This window comes from Falco naumanni, chromosome 5 (assembly GCF_017639655.2).
Source record: "Falco naumanni isolate bFalNau1 chromosome 5, bFalNau1.pat, whole genome shotgun sequence".
Taxonomy (NCBI): Eukaryota; Metazoa; Chordata; class Aves; order Falconiformes; family Falconidae; genus Falco; species Falco naumanni.
This window is the reverse complement of record NC_054058.1, coordinates 79831928-79859710: the sequence shown is the minus strand read 5'-3', so window position 1 is coordinate 79859710 and position 27783 is coordinate 79831928.

The following is a 27783-nucleotide window of genomic DNA, read 5'->3' as shown; positions in this document are numbered from 1 at the left end:
GTATTTTCATCATAAATGGGTATAAACATATACCATCGGGCAAAATTTATATTTTCCTCTTCTTTAAAGACACATCATTCCCTAGAGCTTGAACTCCATTTCTGTCTTTATGATCTGCTGTGTATTCTGTTGATAAGCAGGAAAAGGAAGTAAGCACGCTGTTTCTGGAATAAAAATAAAACTTTATATGTAACGGAGAAGTTACTGGAAAAACCACTATGCAAAATATGACCTGTACTGGAGCAGCACAGTTACCTCACTATTGTAAATTAGCACCCTGCTGGGTGTCAGTGGATACCCTTTGCATCCCATTCTTGGAATTCATTTGCAGTAACAGCAACACAAGATCATTTGGAAAGACAATATATTTTTTTCAGGACTCATTTTCCACAAGGAAAATAACACCTTGTGTAGTGATTGAAAACAGAATCCATCTTATGACTAAATCTGAACATTTTCATTCCTTTACATATCGACCAGAGTATTGCAATCAAATATTGGAGCAGATGTATCTATAGACCTTAGCTGAACAGCCACGAACTATCAGATCATATGGCATGCATTACATCGAAAAAAGGACTAGACCTAAGGACCAGAAACACGTTCAAACATGACAGAAAACAATTTTCCTCCTCATCTTTATCACTCCTTTACAGAGTCTGTGCCCTGATTACCGTAATATTTGTTATTGACATTGAAAGAGAAAAGTCATCCTGCCAAGGAGCTTCTGACTGCTCCGAGAAATGTGAAGGCTACAACTAAATGAGTGGCCTTTTCCCCAGCATTTGCTGTTTTGAACAGTGGAATTGAACGCAGTCCAGGATGCTGGATCTCTTCTCATAGCGTGTTTCACCCACATTCAACCTGGAAATCTCTGCTTTTTTTTCCAAAATACAAGGAATGTGCACAACATGTTGGCTGCTACACATAAAACCCAGACATTTCAGATACTCTATAACAAACACGCGGGAAATTAAGACAGCTGCATGGAAAGCATAACTTGTTCTATCAACTGAAAAGAAGGTTACAGACAGCTGGAGACATCTCCTTCTTGTTTGCAGGAAGGTTTCTCGGGACAGAGTGTTCGGCATGGAGGAACAGCATATTGCACAGTGAGATGTTCACCACAAACCTCAGAGTGATGAAATATGAAATACATATGCTCCTCAAGGAATCCACATATGAAACACAGACAGAAAACAGCAGCGTTGGTTGTATAATAACACACTTCCTATCTCAAAGACTGGCAAAGCAAAGAGAAACATTTCTGTAGGAGAAGTGTTATGTCCACATGTGCCATCTGTCAACATCTGCTGGTGAATCCTGAAGAGGTCAAGTGTGCTGCAATGTGAACATTTTTGTGTTTCAACACACTGAACCGCTTTCAAGAGTCAGTTAGTACCCCTCTTGGGTTCAGAAGATCTGTCCAAACAGATACTTCCCCACTGCATTTGAAAAAGTGAGCAAAATAAGAGAGAAAGTCGTTCTTGACTGCAGCCATGCCCCAACAATTTCATATCCCTTAGCCTGTTCAGACCATCACCACTGAGCCTTTCTCATAATGAAAAGACATACAAATGACATAATCACCATCAGGCAGACACTGAGTCACAGCAACATACAGACACTGTCATTACTGTAGCTCTGCAAGTCCTCAGCGATGAAAGTGGACGCAGTAACATAGGTGTTATTAAAAAAGTTCTGCCCCTATAAGGCAGCGTCTGAGCGATTCACAATCAGTTTAGAACTTGTCTAACCACTGCTGTCTGGTGGAGAAATACACTAGTTTCTGGCGTTTTTCGTTTAAAATAGGACAAAAAGGAATTAAGTGACATGTTCAAGGCCACTTAAGCAATCCAAGGCATAATGGAAAACTGAACTCAAAGGCTTTCGACCCCAGGCTCCATAAGGTAATCAGAAAAGATCATTCCTGTTTAATATTAATATTTTCAGTGTATTTGGGGAAGCGATTGCAAGGAACGAACAATTATGCAATTATGCAGGAATCAGAAACATCCATAGAAGTAAATGGGAAAACTTTCATGTCCAGAAGACACTGCTGTTGCTGTTACAGATAATGATACCGCAGCTGATCCTGACACTGCTGAGTGGGGAGTAATGTCAGTTCTGGATGAGGAGCTACACTGCAGCAAAAATTCTGATCATGAATCCCATGATACCATATCAGCATTTAACAGTCCTGACTGTCATGCCTAGGAGACAACTGACTAAAATGCCAAGCAAAGAATCAGTGAAATCATTGTCAACTCTATTTAATATGTTTTAAGAAAAAAGAGTAATTATTACTAACTACTGATCAACTATAGAAAGGCATGGGAAGGTGAATCTAATCTTTGGGGAAAGACTAATACCCTGCATTTACAAATACATGTTCTTTACTTTTAAGCTAGGTTTTTGGTTCTGTTTAATAGCCTCTGTTATTTTGGCAGGTTTGATCTACCACAGTTTTTGCTGTAAGACTAAAACCATGAGTAAAAAATTGAAGTTTAGTGGTATTGAGGACACAGTTACCATTTCCTTATAATTTGAATAAAAAAATAATCACAGCATCATTATATCCAAATAATCAGAAACTCTTTTACAGGTAATTAAGATGGTCATTCCTCTTGGTATGAGAACAAGAAGAGGCATGCAGCCCCCAGCTCCCCTTGTAGCCACCTCTGCAATAATAATAGGTATGTCCCTTCCTTTTTGAGCTTTTGATTTTACCGGTTGATTTATACTTTTTGGGGTGGGGGGTGGGAGGTGGGGGGGCTGTGTGTCATTTGTCCATCTCTAAGGATCAGTCTCAACTTGCAATATTTTCCTCCTGTTTCCAGATGTTATCACTATTACAATTTAGTTGCATAGTGCCAGGGCATGAGGACACTAGTGCACTCCATGTGCATGACCTTGTACAAATGCACAGCAAAAGTGGTGTGCTACTTGTGATTGTTCAGAGGTAATTAATAATGTGTGAACAGCCCAAATTTCAGACTTTTGGCTGCCTGTGGTATTTGTTCATTTTGATTTTTGTTTGTTTCAACATTAAATATCAATGATTATTTCAATATTTTGAACAAAACCATCACCTTTAATTCTGAGGTGGTAAATACCTCTACGAACTCTGAAAGAGTTTCCAATAAATTAAAATAGAACTCAAATTACATCTTTTATGTCTCCAGACTGAAAAAATAAAAGGTAGTAGAGCTATCTAAAATACAAGCCATTACACTTGTTTTATACACCAGAACGAAGCAAAAGAAAGCAGAAGTCTAATTTTTTTAGCAAATCCTTTGCAGTTCACCTTTAAACTAAGGGTCATCAGGTGAGAATCGGTGTGTTTGAAAGCACTTGAACTGCTTAGGGAGTTCATCTCATCTGTATTATTCATACATATTTGCCGATTATAAATCACAATGGACTGAAATATTTCTAGTCTTTCACATCAGCAGGCATCCAGAAAGCACTGTCTTTTATTTACTGACCATGTTAAAAATGGCACACTTTTTTCTTATTTTATAATATGCTGTCTGACCAGTTCAGAGAGATCTCTAATAATGTCTCAGTCCAACTATGGGTCTCATTATGTTGGTAGGAACTGTCACGCAACTGTGAATGTGCAATAAGTGTAGAGGTAGAGTAAATGGCAGAAAAATATGAAACGCATTCTACTTTCAGATGCTGCACAATGCTATTTATTCCTACTACACTGAACGAACTAAAAATTGAGGAGAGAAAATGAGAACTTTACTTCATGGCCTTCTAAATTTAAACGAAGAGAGGATTTAAGGATACATCTTACAGCAGAAAATGAGGGATGCTATACAGTGCAAGACACGCACTTAGCTTTTCTTATATTCCATCCATTTTTTAAGCACAGCAGCATATTGATTTCAGTGGAAGTTCTGTTTAAAAACCAATGCTACCGCATGGCCCAGGTAACAGTTTAGAGATTATAATATTATTCATATATGATGTGATTCTGGCTTAGATCTATCTACCCATGTACTGTGGGCATCTTCCTCTGACGGTGGTCTCATGAAACATGCTACAAAAATGGTACAATTGTATCTCTGGATTTCAATTTTATAGAAACCGGAAACTTTTTGCACTTTCATTCAGTTTTGTGTACTGTCTTACTTAAAATATGTTATAAACAATACTTGCATTTCAAAATAAATTGTTACATAACATGACAGATGTGAGAATTGCCTAAGGATTTTGATGTGCAGCAAAGAGAATTTATCACAGGATATATCTTCCCAACCTTGGGTCTGGCCTTCCTATTTAGAAGCACAAAAATGATGTCTATGAAACAGAACGAGAGGTAAGTCACCTATTTGCTCTCCATCTGTGCCACATCACTGGTGCTTCTGGCGTGACATTTCTTAGAGGATGAGACAGAGTGAAGAAGACCAGGAGATGGTGAAGTGCCTTTCACTTGATTAACATACTGTCAACAACATACACACCTACCACTATCAACAGCCTCTTCGGCTGCAGTTCTGTTTGGTTCACCACACAGACACAAGTTTCATCCCTGCGGTGAGTGCTGCAGGGAAACTGATGCTCGCACAAGGATCGGTAATTCAAAGAGCCTGCACTCACTGCAGTACTGCCTACATCCAAACAGGTGTTTTCTGAATTATCGTTATCAAAGAACTAAACAAAAAAGAAATTGTTTAGATCAAAAGAATATGCAAGAATGCTCTTTGCAAGAAGATGGAAAAGAGCACAATCTCATGTAAAGCAGTACAAAATATTCCATTCAAACCCCAGGAGTTTGGGCACATACAAAAGCCAAAGCAAAGAAAGGGATAAAGTCACGACCATTCCAGAGAGCAGCTACTTGAATTAATAGTCCAGTTGGTGGGAAATTCACCCAAGCTGTGCAAGACCTCTCTTCTGACTAAGAGATACAATCCCGAGCTGTCACCTGCCGGGAGAGTGCACTGCCCAGCATGCCCCAGCAAAGCTCTGGGGGAAGGCAAGGGGCCATGGCCAAGCCATCTCCCAGGCGCTGATCCACTTGGTATTCACTACGGCAGAGGCTGGAGCCCAGCAATCCACTTCTGCAACACGTCTCATCCACAGGGCTAGAAAGCCCCTCTTTCCCTGCTTTGCTCTATGAATATTTAGGTACCCCAGGCAAACTGGAACAGCTTTCCCCAGAGAGGTGTTGGTTCCATCATCTCCCTGATTCAGACGGAGAGTGGATTTGGACTGGGGTCTTGTGCCACCCAGGAGAGCAGCCTAACCACCATGCTATTAGGTGTTCGAGTGTGGAGCTCCCGAAATCCCTCCTGTGGGAGCAGTGGCATTTGCCATAGCATATTTAAATATTAATTGAGCAAGAGAGTGTGAATGACTCTTTAAGCCTGACTAGCAGTTAAGGTAGTCTCCTGGGACATGGGAGCTGCAATTTCAGATACCCTTAGGCAGAACAAGGAATTGAACCCAAGGCTCCCACAGCTGCATCTCTCTTTTTGCCCACTTTGAATCCAGTCTGAGCCCAGCCAGCACCACTGAGATACACGGATAGCTAGATAACCCCAAACCGCATCGCTCAGTGCATGTATTGCTCACCAAGACATCTTCACCCCACTTCTGCTTGTCCGAAGAGTCAAAGGTGCTGATGTTTGGTGCTGCTTTTCTGTGTATGTATGCCTCTTCACTTTTGAAATATTAGCACTTTTTCCAGAGCTAGAAGTGCAGTTTCCTTTTACTTTCTTCTGGGGAGTGATTAGTGAACCAGGACAGGTCAAAAGAATTTATTTTAAGAGTAGAAATTGTACATTGTCATGCCAATAATGCTGTATCTATAGTGTGTGAGATGGCAAGGGTGTGTCTAAAGGTAAGGCAAAAGTTTGATGGATCTGGGGAATGAGTGGGGGAATGTTCCAAAGTCCCTTAATATCCTTTGAAGGGAAATCCAACACGGGAATGTCTTTATGGTAGAAGCTATGTGGGCAGAAACTGTAAGCCCATTCATGTCTCTAATTGTTCCACATCTGAAGGAGGCTGCTGCACATCTGTTATTCCACCACAAGAGTGGAATCTATTATGAATTTGCCTGCACCTATTATGCTGAGGGAAGGTTTCACTGAGTAAAAAAGGGTTTTCTTGCCAAATCGTGCATCCTTTTGGAAACTAACTGGGGCCAACGCAGATGTGGTGAGCAGCACAAATCCCTCTTTGGAGCATAGATGGTTCCAGAAAAGCATCATTTTTCTACTGCTGGCAGGAAGATGTAAGCTCATTTATATTATTTTCTGAGAAGCAAGAGAGGACACTAACTCCAAATGCCTCAGTGTATTTGCTATTCTAATGCAGTTAAACAACTAGGAAAAAGAGTGATGCCATAGTCACCCTCATTAACTGTGAAAGCCATACAATAAAGCACAGTAAAAGATATACAAGCAGTATGAGGGTGTTAAGGAAATTGGCAGAGACCTATGGTCTGGGGTATTCAACCAACTGAAGGTAGCAGAGACCAAATATTTTGATGGCTCATAAGAAATGAGGTATTCTCAAAAAAATGCCTTATAGTCCTTACCAGCATGTTTTTGGCTGTGATACAGCTACCAAGGTAATTTTAAGAAAGTCAGAGAAAGTTCAATGCTTTGCACTACCTGAGATAGTCTCTGAGGTTAAGATTGAGGCACTACAGGCTGGCAGATCGGGGCAACCTGACATGTCCCTGCCTTTTCTCTGCTTTTTACATCAAAAGACCAATTTGTTTTCTAGGACTTTCTCTCCATCTACCATTTGCAAACTATCACACATATAACACATAAGGAGATAGGATACTAAATGTTTTGGCTTGGTGTTCTGGCTCTTTAGCCCTAATAACATGGATTAAAGCATGCATTTCCATTATAAGTATTATTGTGCAAATAATAAATTGGTTTTATGTCTTGACACCAAAAATAAAAGTATTTGGGCCTGTTCAAAGCAAAAAAAGAAAACCATCCAAAAACCTGGGGTATGTATGTGTGTGTACAGATTTTGATTTGCCTTTCATTTGATCTGTCATTCATTGTCTTTTCACTGAGAAACCCATATCTTTCAGCATTATGTTTACTATTTTATTTTGAAGTCCTTTAAGGCATAAATACTTAACAACTTTGTGATCAGTTATTTGAAACATACCACAGCAAAATATTTAAATATTGTCGACTTTGTCCCATTGTTTGAGCTTAAACTATTCAGTGAAAACAACCTAAATCATAAGTGTTCAGTCCTCTGAAGTTTCATTTTGTGTTAAATATTTTAATTTAAAATAATATTTAAATATTAAACAGATAAAATAAAAATTATGAACAGCCAGTGTTGTTCTTATCCGCATTTTTGTCTTCTTTTTGTCTCACTCCTTCATGGTGAGGTGATGCTGTTGTACAGTATTTATCCTCCCAAAATTATGCATCAGGAGATTTTTACAATATTGCAAATACAGTAAATAGCAATTATAAAAAACGTATAGTGCTTATCCCTATCCCAGAGATGCAGCAATAGGCAGCAAATATTAGTGTGCGACCACAGCGTTGCATTCCGGAGCATGTTTAGAAAAAACCCAAAGTTTGCAACACACGCTGAACACAAGAAATTGATTACAGACAAAAAATCAGGTTCATGGCTCGCCAGTATGCTCTGATATACTGTCTGCTTCCTCCCAAACCTGTTATGCTCAGTGTATATGCTGAAGAGGGCTGCCTGATTTTCAAGAGCTGAATGTTAGATCCTACCCATGAATTAATTGTCAGGATTGTCAGGCCTCTGCCATTTTTAATGCATTGTTCAATAGGTATTCATCTATCTGCTGATCACTCAGAAGGAAGCTGTTGTTCCACATAGGAAATTATTAGCCTGTTAGAAGCACATATTGGAAGGTCATCTCTTGACTTTGGCTGAACAGCTCTCCTGACAGAAAGGGTTAACAAGCAAAAATCAGTCTGGTTCAGAGATCTCTCTGTAATAAATGAGCTATGTCCTTCTCTTGTGAAAGATTTTGTAAGACAGCAATCATATACAAATACCACTGGTTCTTTTTTATTAGTACAACAGTCTCTGTTAGCACAGTTTGCAGGAGTGAGAGGATTTGACTGATCATCGTATTTGCACTGTTATCAGTAACTACATATACAGGCCAAAAACTAAAACAGTGGAATGAGCATCTGCAAACGGAGGAAGAGGGGAGAAAGAAAAGAGGCAAAGCAACAGGGGTGACAGCAGCTGCTTAAAAAGCCAAAAACATGGTTCCAAGGAAAAATCTGCAGAAGTCCACATATACGTATAGGCATTGCCTGTGCAGCTCTTCAAAAGACTCTGAGCTTTAAAAGATATATGTTTGGGTAATACTATCTTCTTATTGTATCTGAACAGTAATTGCATGTGCAATGTGCAATGCGTAGAGAATATCCATCTCTGTAATGGATGTAACAAGAGTTTATATTTAACCCAGTTTTCAAGAGACCTAATATTTTGTCAAACATGTTATAGGTTTTAGCTTAGGGATAAATTTGAAGCTGCCTTTTCCCCAGTGAAACCTGCAACAATAGAGAAAGATATACTGAAGGGAAAGAGAAACCAGGATATTGAGCAAGCCTAACAGAAATCTAACATTTCATTTTGTACTTAATAATTACTTTTTACAGATCCCTTTGACTGGGAAAGCTTTTATATCTCAAAGTTTCACTGCTCAGCTATGTTGCTGAAAATCTCCACATTTTTTCCTTGCTTCAGACTCTCAAATATACATATGGTCTCTTTCCTGAGACAATAGTTTCAATTTCAAATAGCAACAGCTTATCTGCCAATTCTTTACGCAAGATTTAACGGCTAAAAACTGTTTTAAGCCAACCTGTAAAACTCACTATTGTTACAGTTAGCAGGAAACAGCTAATTTGTCCATATATAAACAGAAACTTCATGTTTTGTTGTATAACTATGGCAACTTCTACAAATGACTCATCCAGGACTTTTGTTATGTTATTTTATGACTCACATTTATTAGTGTTCACCCTGTCACCTCTCTCAGCCTCCAGTACAGTATCTCCACTTTCTGAAACTACTCTAAACTACATTCTTAGGTCTGAAGATCCCTACCCAGCTGCCCATTAAAAATCACCAACCCAAGAAAAATTTTCTTGATCGGTGTGAGCACTACTTATCAACTCCGAGTTTTAGCTCTCTGCACCCGGAGTGCTAGGTTGTGGTCTATTACATGATGACAAGACCTATTTTATATTCAAAGTAGCATAATGACTACAGCATGTGACAAGGAGATAAGTACACCCACCTAGTTTGTTTCCAAGTGGATCGGTTCTTCAGCATGTATTAAGCCCTTCCAGATTTATCCCCGTCGGCTGGCTCTTTGCCAGGGCTTGGATTCTGTTCTGGTGTGCAGTGTGCTGAGTATTCCCAGGTGCTGGTATATTTTTATGCCTTTAGTCCTTATTTACAGTTTTTCTAAGGGTTGCTTTGAAGTCTGAACAATCATGTTGCAGCATGCTACAACGTTCTTTCCACATCCAGAAACCTTTTCATGTTGCCTGAAGTTAAGCCATCTCTAAATGAGAAAATAGAAGGATGAGCACTAATAAACTTCAGAGGAGACTATTTCTTGCATTAAATTAATAATTTCAGTGTACCAGAATCTATTCAAGCAATCACAGCTCAAGATTAAGAATGTAAGAGTGATTCACTCCGTCCTCCTAAAACTCTTTGACAACAGCTCCTAATACAGTACTTCTTTCAACTTTATAGCTCCCCTTTTTACCAACCCTGCTATTATAACACTTGACGTGCTTGGCTGCCATGGTGTAATAATATAATTAATAAATATGTTTATTTATTATGTGTATTAAATAAGTTGTAATTTATAAAAAAAAGTAAAAAAAAAAAAAATCGTGATGTAATAAATAAGGAGGGGTAAAATGATGCATTGAAGGTCCCTGAAGCAAATCCCATTCAAAATTTTTTAGTTTGGAACAGGCAGGACAAAAAGGCGATAGCAGGAGTTTAAGGGTCATCAAGTAGTACCGGCACTCAGCTCTTTTAAGTTTCAGTTAACTTTCTATAAGCCAAAGCAACAGCAAAAGCTCTAATGCTACATCCAGCTTTCTTTTTGAGAACAGGCACCTGGAGAATAGGGAGGGAGGGAGGGCAGGAAAGCAGCCACATTATGCTGCAGTTTTAACCAGCATCACTCATATGTGACTCTCAGCAGCTGTCTGATGCAAGTAACTGCTCAGTGCCTAGCAAAACAACACGGGATGGTAGCATGCTTCACACCGTGAGGCAAACGGCACTCTGTGGAACAACACGAAAAATCAGAATAAAGCTCTGGAAAATCAATCCAAGGTTTCGGGGGTTTAGAGCGTTCACTCCTCAAAATTAAATTCTAATGGCTGACAGTTATTCTCACAGATTGTTTTCATATTAAAAAAAAAAAAAAAAGTTTGAGTGGAGTTTATATCTCTTGTTCAAAGCTTTCCTTTTTTTTAAAAAAAAAAATCATTTTTAAAAATGCATGTATTTGTGGTTGTGAAACATTTTACTGTATACTATATATATATATATATATATATATATATATTACTGTATACAAAATGTAGGACCTTGGTCACCAGATACTAAATGTGTATATACTTGATTGCAATGCTATTATTTGCAGTTGTGTCTGTAGAGGTGCGATGAATTTGGGAAGGCAGCTCTGGTTTACTGTCAAAGGACAAACAGAAGAGCCTAAGTCCAGACACACCGCTGCTCCTAGTCATGACCATAGCTGAGCTGCCTTAAGTCTTTGCCTTGAGTTTACCAGCTGGGATATTAAGGACAAATTGTCTGCACAATGTGATGTACATGATTATATTTTTGGGGGAGAGATGTACTAGTGGGTAAACTGAGGAAGGGAATATGGCTGATATTCAAAGCCCATTCAAGTCTTGGAAATGCTTCGATTAACTTTTGCGATTTTCAGAGGAGACATTAGGCAAGTTTATTTAAATTTCTAATGGATAGTGATACTGTTTAAACCAAACAATACTTTTATCAGCTTCAAAAAGTCTGAGACATGGAGACTAAACTGGAGGAGAAATAACAGGGAATATGCTCTATTTTACCATCACACAAACGCATGTATAACAGATAAACATCCTCCCTCTCATGCTGGATCAAGAGCCAAGGGAGATAGTGCATACTTGAAGCCATCAACCACTTAAAACTGCTATTGTCAAAGCAATTTTTTACAGCAGACTGATTTGTATGCAGACTGTTTTTAATAGCACAGAAAGAGTTTGGGACCATGTGTTAGAGTACACAAGTGATTTCCAAAAGACATTTGAAATGTAAAAATTCTGGAGGCTGCCTCTTTCCTTTCTCCCGTTCCCTGCAACATGCATACACATGCACACACGCACCATCAACTTCCACTGACATTTCTTCATTACTATGAAGAAGCTCAGGCTCTCTTGAGGGATTTTGCAAAGCACTGCTCCTCTTTTTAAGTAAGGCTACACACGTACGTCTGTACAAATGATTTCCATAAGTTTATATTCCATCAAAACACATGATTTCAGATCTTAAGGTGTAGAAGTAGTGTTAACAAGGTCCTCCTGTGAAGATTTTAAGCTCTTTTGAATGTAATTTCATTCTTTCTGGTGGCTTCCAATTGTCAAATTTGCAGAGGGCACTGGGACATTTTTGGCATCAGAAGGTGCAACTGGAGAATAAAATGCCCTGAAATCCACATTGCTAAACTGAAACTTTTGCTTGCTTGATCTAGGAAAAGGCCATACTCTGGATGCAGCATTATCAAAGAATGATACCTGCAAGAGATGCTAGCTTTCCGTAAGAGTAATGTTAAAATAAAATACTGAAAACATCTCCTATGGCATCAGTCCACCAACTGTTTTAGAGTTCCACTTGGTCACTGCAATATACAGGGTAGAAAAAGTTGTTTGTCTTTTAAAAACTAGCACATTAAGACAGAACCACACTTACCTCTTAGCTGAGCATTGACTAAGGCTTAATATTAACACTGGGTTATGACTTCAGTGGGGAAAACCAGCAATCTTTTTCTACTGTAAAGTTACTAGAACCATATAATCCACCTGTAAGCACGCTCATTGAAGCAGGAACCCAAGAAACCAGACATTTTGCAATTCCATTTCACTGCACTTGAAACATAAGTTAACAAAGGTAACAAAAGGATGTTTATTTCCTTTGTACAACAGACAAAGAAGCTTCAGTAGCATTTAATGTTTAGGTTTCCAGACAAGTACATGAGGATTTCACAATACATCCACACCAGTGACAAGATAAAACAGTTTGCGTGAATTGTAGTGTGGACTGTGCAAAAAGTCAATATTACAGTAACACAAAGAATGTGGTACTTCAGTATTTCTGTGACAAATTACTATTTCCGTAATAGTATAAATTAATAAAAAAAGCACACAAGTATTCTGCAATTCTTCTTTGTTCAGTCTATAGTCACATTTTAAAAACCTGATTTATAGAAAAAGATCATAGTAGTTATTTTTAAGAAACACCATTGTAGGAAAGAAAAAATTTAGTTTTCCCTTCATGTGGTGCTGTAAACCAGCAAAATCTAGTGGGATGAATAGACAAATGGAAACTGAGACTTAGGAGTTTTATTTCTTGCTCTTAAAATGATACACTGTTTGAACCTCAGTGAACCACTAAAATCCCTGCCTCAATTTCACTGGTTGTGTCATGCAAATAAAGATATTATTTTTTTTAGAAATACTTCAGAGCCCTGGACACCAGATCTGCGGTGTGAGGCACACCACCGTGGGCAACCAGCCCCGCTCTTGCGTGGCTCCACCAGGCCACACTGCCCCAGGCTCTGTTAGCCTTCACGTACACTCCTTATCATGGCCCATATTTGCTGTGAAAAACCACGGCGTCCCACTGGTCCCCATGAGTCCTCCCTTGGCTGTTTTGCAGAAAGGCTTGCTGCAGCACTACCATCCATATGGCTCCTCCACCATTCATCCACTCCACATGACCTCCTCTGTGATTCTTCTCCCATCTCCACCCCTTAATGAAGGGAAGCACAAATCACATTCTTATGAAAGATAAAGCAATATTTCTGCCTAAAGAACTTGAGTATTCTCTGGGTGCTCTACCATGGTTCGTTAGGAAAAATGTGACAGGGTAACCACGCACTTCATGACAAATGCAGTCGAACAACCAACATTTCCCTAGGCCTCCATTTGCAAATATGCCCTACATAGGTCTATTTACATACAAGCTGCAGCAACACCCAGCCACTGCCATGAGCCAGGAGAAATATATGGGGGAAAAATTCGCTCTAAACATGCATGGGTTTTAATTCCCAGATTTAATATATTTATGCATCATTCCCAAATGAATCAGAAAGACAGTGGCCTAGATGACTAAAATAGGTCTGAACTGTATTTGCAAAACAGAAAGGCAGCTAATGTTACTGAAACACAAAAATCAGGGTGCTGAAATTATCACTGAAATTCTCCCAGTTAGGCATGCTGGTCAGTTCTGTTAGGTCATCCCAGAGAAGTGCCAGGCTGTCAGATGTAATTAAAAACAATCACACTCCAACATTCAGATGTTGCAAACTGAGGTGTTAGCACAGTCTTCTGGAGTCATAGTAGAGGACCTTGTAAGGTAAAGTGGATTGCAGGAGCAAAAAAAGGGATTTAAGTGTCCTTCAGTAAACAAACAGCTGTAATTATTAAATGTGTCTGCACTCCAAGCAATTTCTGTCATGTTTGAGGAAACAATCTTCTTCTCTGCAGTCCTTGTCTCTCTCTCTTATTCATTGTCTCATCTTAAAAATGTTTCTCTCTTCCCTCCGAATGATGCTTTTCCTATGCTTATATTCATATAAACAACCTGCATTACTCCCTTTATAAGGTTTTGGGGATGTAATGTCATCATGTAATCAAAGGACAGTGATTCCAAGAATTCTAACACACATCAGAAAAGTAAAGCTTGTCTTGAAATAATGAATTTAACAAAAGGCTTAACACAAAATCAAAATTCTGAAATATTTTTCCACTGGGGTCCATGTCAAACTGGTGACTTCTCTACATTAAATTAAGTTTTGGAATGTTTATGCCAACTATGCATTATCAAGTCTTGCATTAACATGTATAGTCCCTTTTCAGATCAAGCTATATTCCAGTTAATACTGGAATTGTGAATTACAAAATGTCTTTCTCTTGTAACATAAACTTCCTGAGCTTTCCTTCCCTTACATTCACAGCTACTATATTAAATATGTTTGAGCATATTCCACTTTTTTTCTAGGTGTAACTTTAAATTATTTGAAGAGAGATGATATTTTAGAACTCAGCATCCTTTCTTGTTAGTAAAGTAATATTTAAATTGATGTTAAACATTATAGCCCATATATTCACTTAACATAGTTTTGGTACATCTTCTGGTGCTCCAAAGGTAGAGTTCAAGGCACTAAGCACTCCCCATGGGGGGAAGGAAGGGGTATATGCCAACAGATTCAAGCTCCGTGGTACATCTGAGTGCTCTGACCGCATTTCAGGATGAGATGAAGATGCTGATGTTTTCCTTTCCTTCCCTCCTGGCAGTGATTTCTGCCACGGGCAGCTGGGGTTGTGGACAAGGAGGCTGGGGTCGCCCCAGCTTGCCCCTGATGGCAGCAGGACCTCTGGGGCTGCCATACAGCTGACGGCCTGGGAGAGCTGTCTGTCACTGTCCTCTGAAAAAAGCAAAAACAAGCTCAGGTTCCTTGTCTGCCACAGCAAATCTCTTTGATAGATTCTCTCAATGACGGGATGAACTCAAAAAAAGTCCTCCTACTACCATGATTTAAAAGTGTACTTTATAATATTTAGCAAAGCTATCTGGAACCAATGAAATCTCTTTGGAAACTGGGTTGAGCAAATTCTAATGCTCAAGGGCTCAATCCACCAGAGCACACAGACATGCACTCGCATTCAGTTCTTAGGTATGTGCTCCAGTGCCATCCTGGATCAAGCCCTTTTATTCCTCATTTAGGACATAATTTGAAAATATATGCCACCATGCAGTGTTATATAATTCAGCTCTATTTGAGAAGGATAAGCCAAGAGAAGGTCATTGCTAGTGAAAAGCAACTAGAAAGGAATAGAACAGCCTTTGTATTATCCTGTCCTGTCCATTTCATGTTTTAGACTGAAATATACTTGTTCCTACAATATTTTCCGGCATATTCCCTTGGTCTCCTTTGATATGACTGGTACAATTCGATGCAGAAGTTCATATGGAATACATATGAAAATCACTTGATTTGTATTTATTTTTTTATTTAAAAAAAAAAATCAGGGACGAAAATAGGGAAAGAATAATACGCTGATAGCAGAACCTGGTAGAAACATATGGGGCAGTCATGTTGTACCTTAGTAACGGCAGAAAAGCAAGTGAATGTGAGCTATGCAGTGTGAAAATTAACTCGTTCACTCCCAGCAACCAGTGAAATAATCTACTCAGACTTTGATCTGTTGAAACCGTGGGTTTGCTTATTCATTTGTTTAATCAAAGTTTCGAGAAGTTTCCAAAAACCCTCCTCTACTTCTGCTTAAGGTTACATGTTTTACGAATCAACAAAGAAACCCTTCGGTAAGAGACGTGAGTATAAGTGGCTCCACCTGTTTGCATGCGACCCCAGTGCTAATTTAAAGATAGTTCATCAACTCTTTGATCCTGGCTTAGCAGCAGCACCATTGCCTGAAAGGATAAGAAAGAAGGAACCTCTGTGCAACTAGCTCCTACGGGTACTGCTCATTGTAGCAAACTGATCTGATTGCAGATCAGAAATGAACAGCAGGAACTTAAGTCAGAGCAATTTAACTAGCACCTTGTAGGGCCCAACCAAAACTATTCTACGATTCTGATACCACCGTTTAAAGGCATAAAGTCATGTTGCACAGGGGCCAGCAGAGGGTGCTTCCTTTTTAGGGTTGATACAGGAGTGAATCTCAGGCACAGGAGTCAAAAAAGCCTTTGCTTATCTTTCATTTACTAAACTATTTGCCCCTACTTCCGATACACCACATTTTTATTTTATTTTTTTGTGACAAGTGGGGGTTTCAAACATATGGGAGTTGCAGGTTAATAAATTATACGCATATCTTAAAATATAACCCCTTTCCCAAATCTGTGTTTGTTGGTCATAAGGTAAAGATTTCATAGTTTGCGTGTGTTTTTTTTTCTTTTTTAAAGGAAACAATTTTCCTCACTTAATTCCAGGTAGAGTTCACCTGGGCAATGTTTTCACTGCAGCAGCTCCCACTCTGTGAAGCAGTATGAAGTGTCACTGACATTCTTTAAACTGCTGTTTGCCTTTGAACAGTTTTTTTTCAGATTTCCTCAGGAATTCTTTATAATGAATGTAACATTTTACTGACTCTACATCACCGCTAAGGATGCTTAGACCAGGTGACTGAATAAACCCACCAGTGAAAAATCCCCACAGCGATTAGATTTCCAAAATAGCCTATTGTCTAATCCGCGGTGAGCGGCATAGATAAATACAATGACCTTAGTTTTCCCGGTATGTGCCACTATTGCCCCAGAATTCCTTCCCTAGGGAGAATCAATATCTATAATTAAAAAAAAAAAAAAAAAAAAAAAAAGAAAAAACAAACAAAAAAAAAAAACCACAACCAAACCAGTAAAGCAGTCTAAGTTGAAATTTGTAAAAGATTCTTTTATTTAGCAGCCTAAGATGATATTTGCCTCACGGTGCTGGCCCTCTAGCCCGAATCCCAGCTCTGAGAGCCGCACGCCGACGTGAATCACAGCCCTCAGAAGAGCAAACCACAAGAGCTAGAAAGGATTAGAGGTCTCAGCCATCAAGCTAGCTCCCAGGTTTTTCTTTCTGCATTATTTTTATGTTTGATAGCAAGCTTAAATTAAATATTTGGAAGCTTACATTTTGCTAAATATGTTGCAAGCAAACAGTTTCTGCAGTCAAGCCGTTCTTTCACCCGAGAACATTTATCTTGCAAAGGTAGCACGTTCCCTTGGACAGGAGCCATTCCTGGCAGCAGATCTCAGCACTCAGTAGGAAACCCGTGTCTTTGAGTTTTGAGCTAGCCCATACTGGAATTAAAACACAACACTAACAGTCAGAATCAGTTGTTCTTGGTGGGTAAGTGTTTTATAACTGCATGGGGATATAAGAGGAGAGCTTCGAGTTTAAATCCTTTTTTTAGAAAATGTTGTGATTAACTGCATGACTTCACTTATTGTTAAGGTAACAGATGGAAGTGCCACAGTGAAATATTTCCTTTTTATTTACAAACAATGGAAAGCCTTTTTGCTGATAGGAATTAAAACATTACAGAAGCATTGGTTCCACAAGCTTAAATTCTTTCATGCTACCACATGCATTTTTCATGGAAAGTCAACATCTTTAACATTTTTCCACTGTCTGAATTTATCATCCATAACTTTTTTGTGATTCCTGTTGAAATGAGTTTGCTTCTTTAGAAAGAATTATGTACCTACAGTATAATGAGCTAATTAACTAAAGAACAAAAGGTGCCTTCTGTTATATGTGAGACATAACTAGCTCCCAGACAGAGGCAACACATTCTTTATTTTTAAAGGCAATCCGTAATACTGATTTTGATGTCAGACACCCTGTATCATTTTGTACAGTGCCACAAAAGGACTGATAAAACATTAAAATGAAAATTGGCTTAAAAAAAAAACATGCACCACATCTTACCACCAGTATTATGAATTTTGAGAGGTTTGTAAAAGATGTGCACTTTGATCAATTGCAGTGTTTCTAAGAAAAATAAAATCACTTTTATGCTCTTTGACTGATGATAGCACTGAGCAATGGACAAAACTGACAGACAGAGACAGAAACTGCATAAACAAAATAAGGCAGGGATTTTATTAAATATTAATTCTATTAATTCACAGCAAAAATCTTTGTTTATTACGGTATATTAAAAATATATTCTCTTTATTCTAAATCATTTCTCCACAGACACAGTCCAACTTGTCAATGCCTGTAAAGATCTTTTAGCTTGCTAGAAATGCCTCAAGCACAAAGAAGAGTAAAATATTTTTAACACCACAGACTTAGATCTCACACATTTAACAAAATATATTAAAATAATTATTTATAGCATAGTTACAAGTGAACAATAAAGAATAGATTTACTTTTAACCAGTAATAATTATCACTGTACTATTGAATGACCTCAAAAGAATTAAAAACTCTGTGCAATGAAACCTGGCAGATTCTGCAGACTGTTTGAAGAGAGTGCTACCTATGTCCAGCTCCCACAAATAGGTACATGGAAACAGAATAATCCTGGAAGTACACTTCTGCATGCATGGAATAGAAAAACTCTTTTATTCCCAGGTTCCCATAGGAATGACAATCATAATTGCATTGTCAGTATACATGTTATGTGGATTAGAGCTGAAGACCCAACAGCCACCACTCCACCTGTGGCTTCCTGGTTCCCTTGTACACCCTCTGTGTGAGGCAGAGGGTTTGGGGCTCACCTTCTGTGCTACGGGTCAGCTGAGTCCCAAGGACTGCAAACAGCTGCACTGCAAAATCGCACAAAGTATTAGACTGCAACTGCATATTTCTTTCTCTTCTAGGTGTCTCCAGAAACAAGTAAAAGAAGGAAGCATACTACTTTAGGGAGACTCATCTCTGGACATGTATTTCTATTAAAACTAATTTTTATACCTACATCACCAAACATCTAAACAGATGTAAATATTCAACAGGATATCATCCTCATGGGATAGATTTTCCATTATCCTTAATAGAAGTTCACAGCTTTATGGTACCTCCTGCCTACATTGTGACAGCAAAGGGGTTGGACACCTCTCACACATAATTTCATAGTAATTTCTTTTTTTAAATGTGTCCTGCAAAAGCAATCTGAGCACCATGCACAAAGGTATTGGATTATCAGCTATGTAATGCACATGCACTATCAGGGTTAAAAAAATGAGCATATGCTGCTATAAAAGGGCAGATATCTACCATTTTCATGACTGTTTGAATGGAAACTAAAATGGCGAGGAATATATATCATTAGAACTAAGAAAAAGTTTCCTATCACCATTAATAATCACTTGCCTTCTCTGTGGACAGTGTGCCACATGGGGCAATACGAGTGCACACACAGAGAACCAGAAACTCCCCTCCCACCGGCATCTAAGTTTCACAAAAGTTCTTATCCAAAGGTCAACTGCCAATCGGTATGTACATATATACACACACGGGTCTTCAGTGGGAATAAATTCCAAGTTAGTTGGCTACAAGAGCATATAGATACTACTACTTGAGGTAAAGAAGAATAAATCTTTTTTATTTGTTCTTTTGTCCTTCCCAGAAAATGGGATACCCATACACCCTGAGCTGCTGTATGGCCCAACAATAAATAATGGCATATAAAGGATACATTTTCATTACAATAGCTAAAAATCATTAAAGTGCCTCTGTATAGCGGTCACCAGCCTCCATTATACCTTGACCTTCAGGCCTTCAAATAGCTCTTAACATCAAGTAAAGCTGTAAAGGAGGAGGAGTAACCTCAAAGCTATGAATCTGTCCTACGTGAAAATCACCAGAAACCACGTTCTTTATGAAATCAGATATAGAAGATCTTGTTTAGCTGAGATAAAAGTTATGCAGACTTGAGCTGTTAATCCTTGTCCATGCAGAAAGGTAAGGAACACAATACAAGAAGAGCTTCGTGACATTCGCTTGCGCAACTGGAACTGATCTGGTTTTGAAAGGAGAAGTTGTATGACCCTTCAGGAGAGTGAAAACGCTGAGATGAACAGCCATGAACATCCCAAAGACTGAAGAAACAAGCAAAAAACATCTGCATGGGATCGAAGGCCATTCTTTTAGCTTATTTCCCTTAAAATATTATGGTTTTCTCTATGATGAAATGACTAATTTATTGGTAATTTTACAAATAATTTCTAATCACAAATCAAAAGGTGTTTCCCTTTCTCAAAGAAGCTACAAAGGGGTGAAGGCCCTTTCTAGCAATGTTACATCCTACACAGATTTTTCCAGGCAGAAGTCTGAAAAAAGCAAAAAGGGGAGAAACAAGAGAAGGCTGTGTCAGAGATCACTGGTTTGGGAGCACTTGTAGGCAAAGGAGAGGAAAAGCATTCCATAAAGTTTTGAAAAACTAAGAGTCTGTCAATATCTTGGCTTTTTTGCCTTCGTAACACTCTCAATAATTTCTGCAGGAAACTGCTTACAGTAAGACTGAGAAGACATCTGCTCCCTTGGAAAAAACAAAGTACCAAACATGGTTTGACTTGGCAAGCTTGCCATTCCTGTCCTGAAGAACATGTTTTCAGTGGAAACCTTTCCTGTAGCACAGTCAATGTAAAAATACAAAATAAACAAAAATCAGTAGTCTTTTACATGTCAACAGAGTAACAACCAAATTAATAATTTCCCAACTGTACTAATAGGCATGTCATAAAAAAAGATTGATGCTTCTCTCATTTGAGTAGATTAGGAACAGCTATACCATAGTCTTTCGACAGAAATATTCATTGAGAAGAGAATCAGAGTCATAAAATTCAATAATCCTGTTTAAAAATCTGCCATTATTTGCATTTTTATACACTTCTATTTAGGGCATATGAAAGCATACATTTTTACAAGAAAAATTATCTGAAAATTTATATAATGATTTATTCCTGAGGAAGGTAAATAGCTGATAGGTCGTTAAACTTATTATATATGTTAGTATGCAGATTCTTTGTTAAATTAACGCATAAGGTAAAATTTCTTGAATTGCAGTATAACAAGAAGAAAAAAATAATTACCTGTAACAATATTAAAAAGCATCTAATGATATATTGGCAGCAGCATCTTATACTTCAGCAACTGATCACAGATTACTGTTTTTAATAATCAGCAATGATTCTAACCCATTTAATGAATTGCTTAGTTGTAGATCTAACAGAAGTTTAATCCATGTTGCAACTACTTGAAAAATAAACCAAACAGTCCTATAATTTGATATGACAGTCAGGACTGCAAGTGTAAGATCATTAACACTTCACAGGTTATACCCTGAAGTAAATCTTACAAGAAGTTCACATAAATAAGGACAGATTTACACAATTATGTAGTTATGACTATCATTGCATTTCTAACCATAAGTGAATTCTTTTCAATTTGCTATTCATTTGGCTTTGATATGCGTAAAAACCGCAATCCAACAGAAAACAAGTCAACTCATTTTTCCTTTTTTCTTATTTGGTTTCAGGACATTTATATATCAGGTAGAGGTATATGAACCCAGACAGTTTCATCTAAGAGAATTTTTGCTTGTGAAAGAATTCAGAAAAGTTTCATTTGTTCCACTTAGGTTTGCATTTTTGCCTATTGTTTGACTGGAATGCTACAAAAGATTTATGAGGAGTTAAAAAAAAGTTAAATTTGGCAAACAGAAGACTCCTCTCTGGAAAAAAAAAAAAAAAAACAACAAAAAACAAAACCAAAAAACCAACCCAAAACAAAAGAAGGCACTAAGAATAATGATAAAAAATTTAGATAGCCCCTGTGGTGGCAACATCAATATTTTGGAACCCTTTTAAAATAAAAAACGCAAAGACAAGGGAGCTTTCTACTTTGTAAGGGAGCTCTTCATTGGTATTTGAAACTGAACAACTCAAAAACGATGCTGCAGCACACCACACTCTGATCAAACACATTAGCTTGTAAAATTTCTCACCTCTGTGGAGCCACTGATGGCATTGTTTGGTTTTTATCTGATAGAGAGTGAAGGGGAATTGGGAATGTATTATTTCAGGAGATTATAAATAACTCTACATTAAAGACCCATAGCCTTGAAAGATTTTTTTTTCTTTTTTAGGAACCTAGCAGGTTTTAATTTTTGTAGATAAAGAATTTTTAGATTGCAATAAACACAATATATCTGTCAATCAATCTGTGTTGTTTGGTCCTAAGAAGGTCCCAGATGACAAACATAACTTGGTATGGAGGTCCTAAGTACCTCTGATGCTTAACGCCACTGGCCTGGGGAACTCTGCTCTAGAATGAGAAATAGAGCTAAAAATCACATTTAAATTAAAAATAGAAAAATTAAATGACCGTTTGGTAACAGCAGCTCAGCTGGTTAGGTACAATCAAGTAAAATCTTAGATAAGCAGACAAAACTTTGTGCTTGATTTTTAAATGTGACCAGTGGATATACTTGTATAAAAAGTTATGAGTTTATATGGCTAAGAAATTCGTTGTTCTTTATGAAAGCAAGAAAAAATTATTGAAACTTTGCAAAATCTCTGAAAGAAAGAATTTCACAGAACTTTGTACAAAATACAGCTAACTTTTTTCCAAATAATTGCCCATTTCCAAATAATTGCCAAACTGTTCTGACAAATAGGGCAATTAAGTCAGTCATTGGGTGAAGGCCCAATTCAGCAAAAATGTCAGAGCAGTTTTTACTGCTTAGAGGCTATGGAGACCCTTCCAATGTCACTTTTGTCCTTCAGCAACCTCAGAGACCTTCAGGACCACTAAATGTTTGCTAGTATGCCAGAGATGGACTCTTAGCAGCAGATACTGCTGCTCTGTTTTAAAGGCAAGACAAGGAAACCTACCTTTTTGCACCTCTTTCTCACTAATTAACCATACTCACTGATGAACATACTAATTCCCTCTGGAAAATACCTGATGACTCACTGTGAATATTAAGTCCTAGGTAGACATGTCTCTTCTAAAATGCAGAAATCTTACATTTTGGGGAAGTTTAGAAAAAGCGTAAAATTCTGAAGAGTGTTAAGCATAAGATGATAATCAAGGAATTTCATCATTTCATTAAAATTACTCAGAATTTTATAATATCAGATTCTTCAGTTTTGCTAAATGTTGTGACTGGCAGTCATTTGACAAAAATGTTCATACTTCTACCCTCATAATTGCATTTTCCAGTTCTAGAAATTAAATCTTCAAATCTTTGAATCAACCCTGTGAACATGTAGAGGAAAAGGCTCAACCCATAACATTTTAAATAATCAACATTTGATTGAAATAACTGCATTTTTTCTTTTTAAACAAAGTTCACAGTGGTATTGACTTGATCACACTCAGACTTTGAGAAATAGATTTCTTCTAATTTTCTTCTATATACACACATGCAAACAGCATTTTACAGAACTTCTAATGTTTGTGGTTATCAACATTCCGAACTATTTGACCCTGACATTTTTTAACACAGCTTGTTGTTATGAAATATTAGAGGAACTAATTGCTCAAACTGTTACATGTGAAACTGAGACAGCATATCCTTTGAAAAGCATGTTTGGTTAGCATGTCCTTGCTTGAAAACTGCATTCTTCATAAAACCCTAATTCTAAAAGTAATTTGGCACAAAAATTAATTTCATTGATGAAAAGTTCCCACTCTCTTTTCAATATTCCTCTTCAAATCCACCTGAACATTTACAGTAAGTTATCTGGACAATATTGCAAGATTTTAGAAAATGTTTTCTGCTGTCAAAGAAATTTTATTAATCAGAATTGAAACATTTATTTTTTGTACTCTGCTTCCAGACAGCTCACATTTAGTGCAATTTGGTACAGTACACGAAACAATTTAAATATTGCTTTCAACTTTTTGGAGCCTTTTGTTTTACCAGACTTCTGTTTTACTTCACTATGCAATTTACTGAAGGCTAGTAATTATTAGGACATGTGGTAGGCGTTTATCACCAGTAACATCACACAACCCACTCTATGATCAAGATAAAATAGGGCAAATGGTACAATTAAAGGCACATTCTTTGGTGCATAACAATAGAAGCCTTGTGACATGGCAAGATTAAGAAAAGACTCAAACATCTTTAAAACTACTCATTACCACCAGTTAAAATGTGCATGTCTGACCTTTATGGTAATAAGTAGTACTCCACTTGTGCACTATAGAGCTAAATAAGCTTTATTTTAGACACACAGAATTCTTTGCGGTGACCTGCAGTTTAACTTAGCTGATCTCAGAGCTGACGCTTACAATCAATCAACCCATCAGTGGTCACAATGATAGGCCATCATCTTTATCAACCAGTTGATGATGACAGGCAGAAAACAGTACTGTAGATTTTCCTGCCAAGCGGAGTAGTATTTAAATGTTGACTGCTACATACATCAGACTAACAAGGTTGCAAAGTTACAGAGAACCCCATTCCCTGAGGTGCGAATTCACCCTGTGGTGCCATTATACTATAAAGTATATAAAAGATAATTGCTTAGTTTATTGTCCTGTTGTCTTTTATGTCAGCCCCTAATTGTGAATTCAGAAGCCTCTTGATCTCCCAGTTCCTAACGGACCTGTTATTAACCCCATTCATTTTAATTAGGATTTATTACTATTTTTATTATTAAAGTGCAGAATTCTTAAAAATAGATGCTTCTAAATAAACCACCGCTCTTTCATAAGGCTTCAGTAAAAGACAGATTGATGGTATATTCAGTCGGCATTGTGTGTCCTTTTCCATCCTCTGACAAAATTTGTCATATGAAGGTTCCGAATATTTTACCCAGAGTAACTTTAATATTCAGTTAAAGAGCATGTAAACATACCAAGATTTCTGTGGTAAACCCAGATTATTATAGTTCTGTATGATTTTATAGGGCCATCCCAACAGGGAAGTGCCAGGTGGCTGTATCACAGCTGCTATCTCCCCCACAGTCCTGAGGCACGGTGGTCAAGCTTTCACATTTCTTGTACCACATTTGCAGAGAACAATTTAAGCACATCCCTGTAAAATACCATACGAAACCAACAGAACCTAGAAACAGTTAAAAAACTATGGCCTGGCTAGTAAAGATAAGTAGTCATTCATAATTCCTCCTAATGTATACAATATTAATCTGTATGTACCTAGAAAATCTGACTACTTCCTATACTTCAAAGTCATTGCATTTGCCACGAGACCTAGAAAGTGCTTCAGGATTCATTATGACATGTGGAATATATAAGCAATAAGGCATGACAGGGAGTGTGGTTATCATAAGATAATCACACCCCTGGGTCATTACAAAGCATGAGGTGCAGCCGAGCACCTCTCATTCCCCCTGGGGTGTGATTATATCATGATAAGCACACTTCATGCAGTTACCTTATTGCTTTTATAAAAAGTCTTTGTTGGGAAGAAAAACTGTATTTTTTACTTAAAGATGATAAAGTTGGCAGTTTACAATGTTGAGCAGCACTTTCTGCTAAGCTCAATGGTTTATATTTATTAATCTACTCCTTTAGAATGTGCATCTGCCAAAGCTGATCTGAACTCATCAGTCAAAGGGGGTTTCCATAATTCAGCATGTGTTGAATGATCCGGCTGGAAAAGGACATGTGCATGTCCCGGACAATCCCATAGCTGTTGACTGCTCACTGGACACCTATGTCTTTTCTCAAAAAATAAAACAAAACAAAAATAACAGAAGACAACAGACTAAGCTGCTTAACTGAAAGGTAAACGATGTTTTAAACACATATATTTCAAATACAAGGTAGGCTTTAGTAGCTGGGAAAGAATTCAACCTGCAAAACAAGAAAAAGTTCCTAACTTGCTTTTGCCCCTGGTAGATGTTCTCCCACAAATTAAGGGTGACAACTTAATTTAGGGTCCTAGATAAACTACAAAATCCCACTGCTGTCACTCAGGTTGTAGCCTAAGGGGTCTAATGTGATCTTTTGGATTTACAAACACCTGCCTTGGATTATGCCATATGTCTTCTTAGTGGCTCCAGGGGTGTATGCTCTGTCCAGTATTCGGCTCATTTTGTGCTTTGAGAACGCATAACTGCACACAGGATGTGAAGGTTTGCATCCATTTACAATTTATCAAGTGTGATGGCCACGTTCTGATTTCAGAGGCATTCAATGGTCTGGAAAGGGGCATGAGCATGGGTTGAATTTGGCCCTGGGCCATTTATGAATATAGGTAACACTTTTCACCTAACATGAGCAAGTCACAAATCCAACTGTTTAATTTAAATAAGTCCTTGTCACCGTATCTTCCAGATTTAAGAGGCAGGGTTAGGAACACTGTCAGTATCCTGGATGAAAAGGAAAAATTCCACTAGCCTTCCATCTTCCAGTATTTGGTTTGACACAGTGCTCTCACGACACAGAGGCACAAAATTTTGCTTCTTCCAACAACAATTTGAACCTGACCATTTTGTCTTTATATTTTAATCATATAGACAGAAAAATGTTTATATATTTATTATTTTTCTATCAAACGTTGCCAGTTTCTTTTTCAACTGGAAATTTTTTCATAATACAGAATATTATGCTAAACTTTTTATATATAATAAATGTAAAATAATTTACAGAAATACACGTATGCAACAAATATTATATTAAAATTATTATCCCAAAAGTGAAATTATATATTTCTGATGTATTTCCTTAGAAGTCTATAGTTTTATAACAAAAAATCTGGCCTTTCCAATAACAATGATACTAATTACAAGTTAATTTAATTGTAACAGAAAGCAATTGAGAAATAACAAGGATGTAGCAAAAGGATATTAAGGTAGTAATCTTTTGGCCAATTTTACCATTTTCTGAGATGACACGTCTTTATATAATACATTTGTTATTTGAAGTGATTCACAAATAACTTTGAAATTGGATTCCTTATCTAGAAGAGTTCGGTTGAAATTGAGAGTTGTGGTTACTCACCTCCTTACAATTAAATGGAAACAGCAGACATTAAAACAGTAAAGGAGAACTGAACTTTAGCTGCTTTGTTCTTAAAGCTTGTATTTTAAAAATGGCAGCTAGTAGTTTCTGAAAGCATTCCTAGTATGTTATTACTCCGGAGGTACTAACATACAGATACAGACCTCTGCCAACATATCTGTGTTCAGAGAATAAAATTTTGCTCCCAAATTTACCCCACATTTTAGATGAAACCCTTATTAATTAAATGAGAGCCTGAGTACACAAGGTATACCAACCTCAACCGAACTAATCTGGATCAATACTCTTTAGGGTTTTTTCAGTTTATTTGAAACTATAGAAAAGGTGATACAATATTTGCGTATGCAGAGCCAACCTCAGTTCTGTCTAATTTAAGAATGTTTTGCTTATGGCTTATCATTCCAAAAGAGCTATTGTGTGTGGTGTAAAACATCTTGATTCCACACCACAGTTAATTATTCATAACAGTATCATGAAGTGCTTGTTGATGAATTACAGGATAGAAAGAATGGAATGGAGAAGGAAAATCAAGAAGTGGGAATTTGGGAAGAAATATGGTTTGTGTTAATGAAGTATTACATGAAATAAATGCAGTACAAGAGAGATTTATTTATTAATGCACTTCTACTCATTCAATTTGTTCAAGTCCTGATCTCAGTGAGGACCTTCCGTAGAACGATGAAAATACTAGTATTACATAGCGTAAATGGAGGTACATATGAGTAACTCTCAATGGATAGGTTACTACCAGCTTGGAAAAACTGTTTGCCAGACAGATTTCCAGTATTTTCTGCATAGAAGCATCAGTGGGTATTAGCATATTCAAAATCTGTTCATTCTCTGGACTGGTAACCATGGCTACACTTGCCCGGATTTTCTCTTCTCTGCAGCTGGAACCCAGAACAGCAGGGGTGACTAGGCTTAGAAGTGGCTAGTCATGGCTAGCCAGGGTAGCCTTACTCCAAGGAGCCTAGGGAAGGCTTGTCAGCTAGAAAGAATTTAGC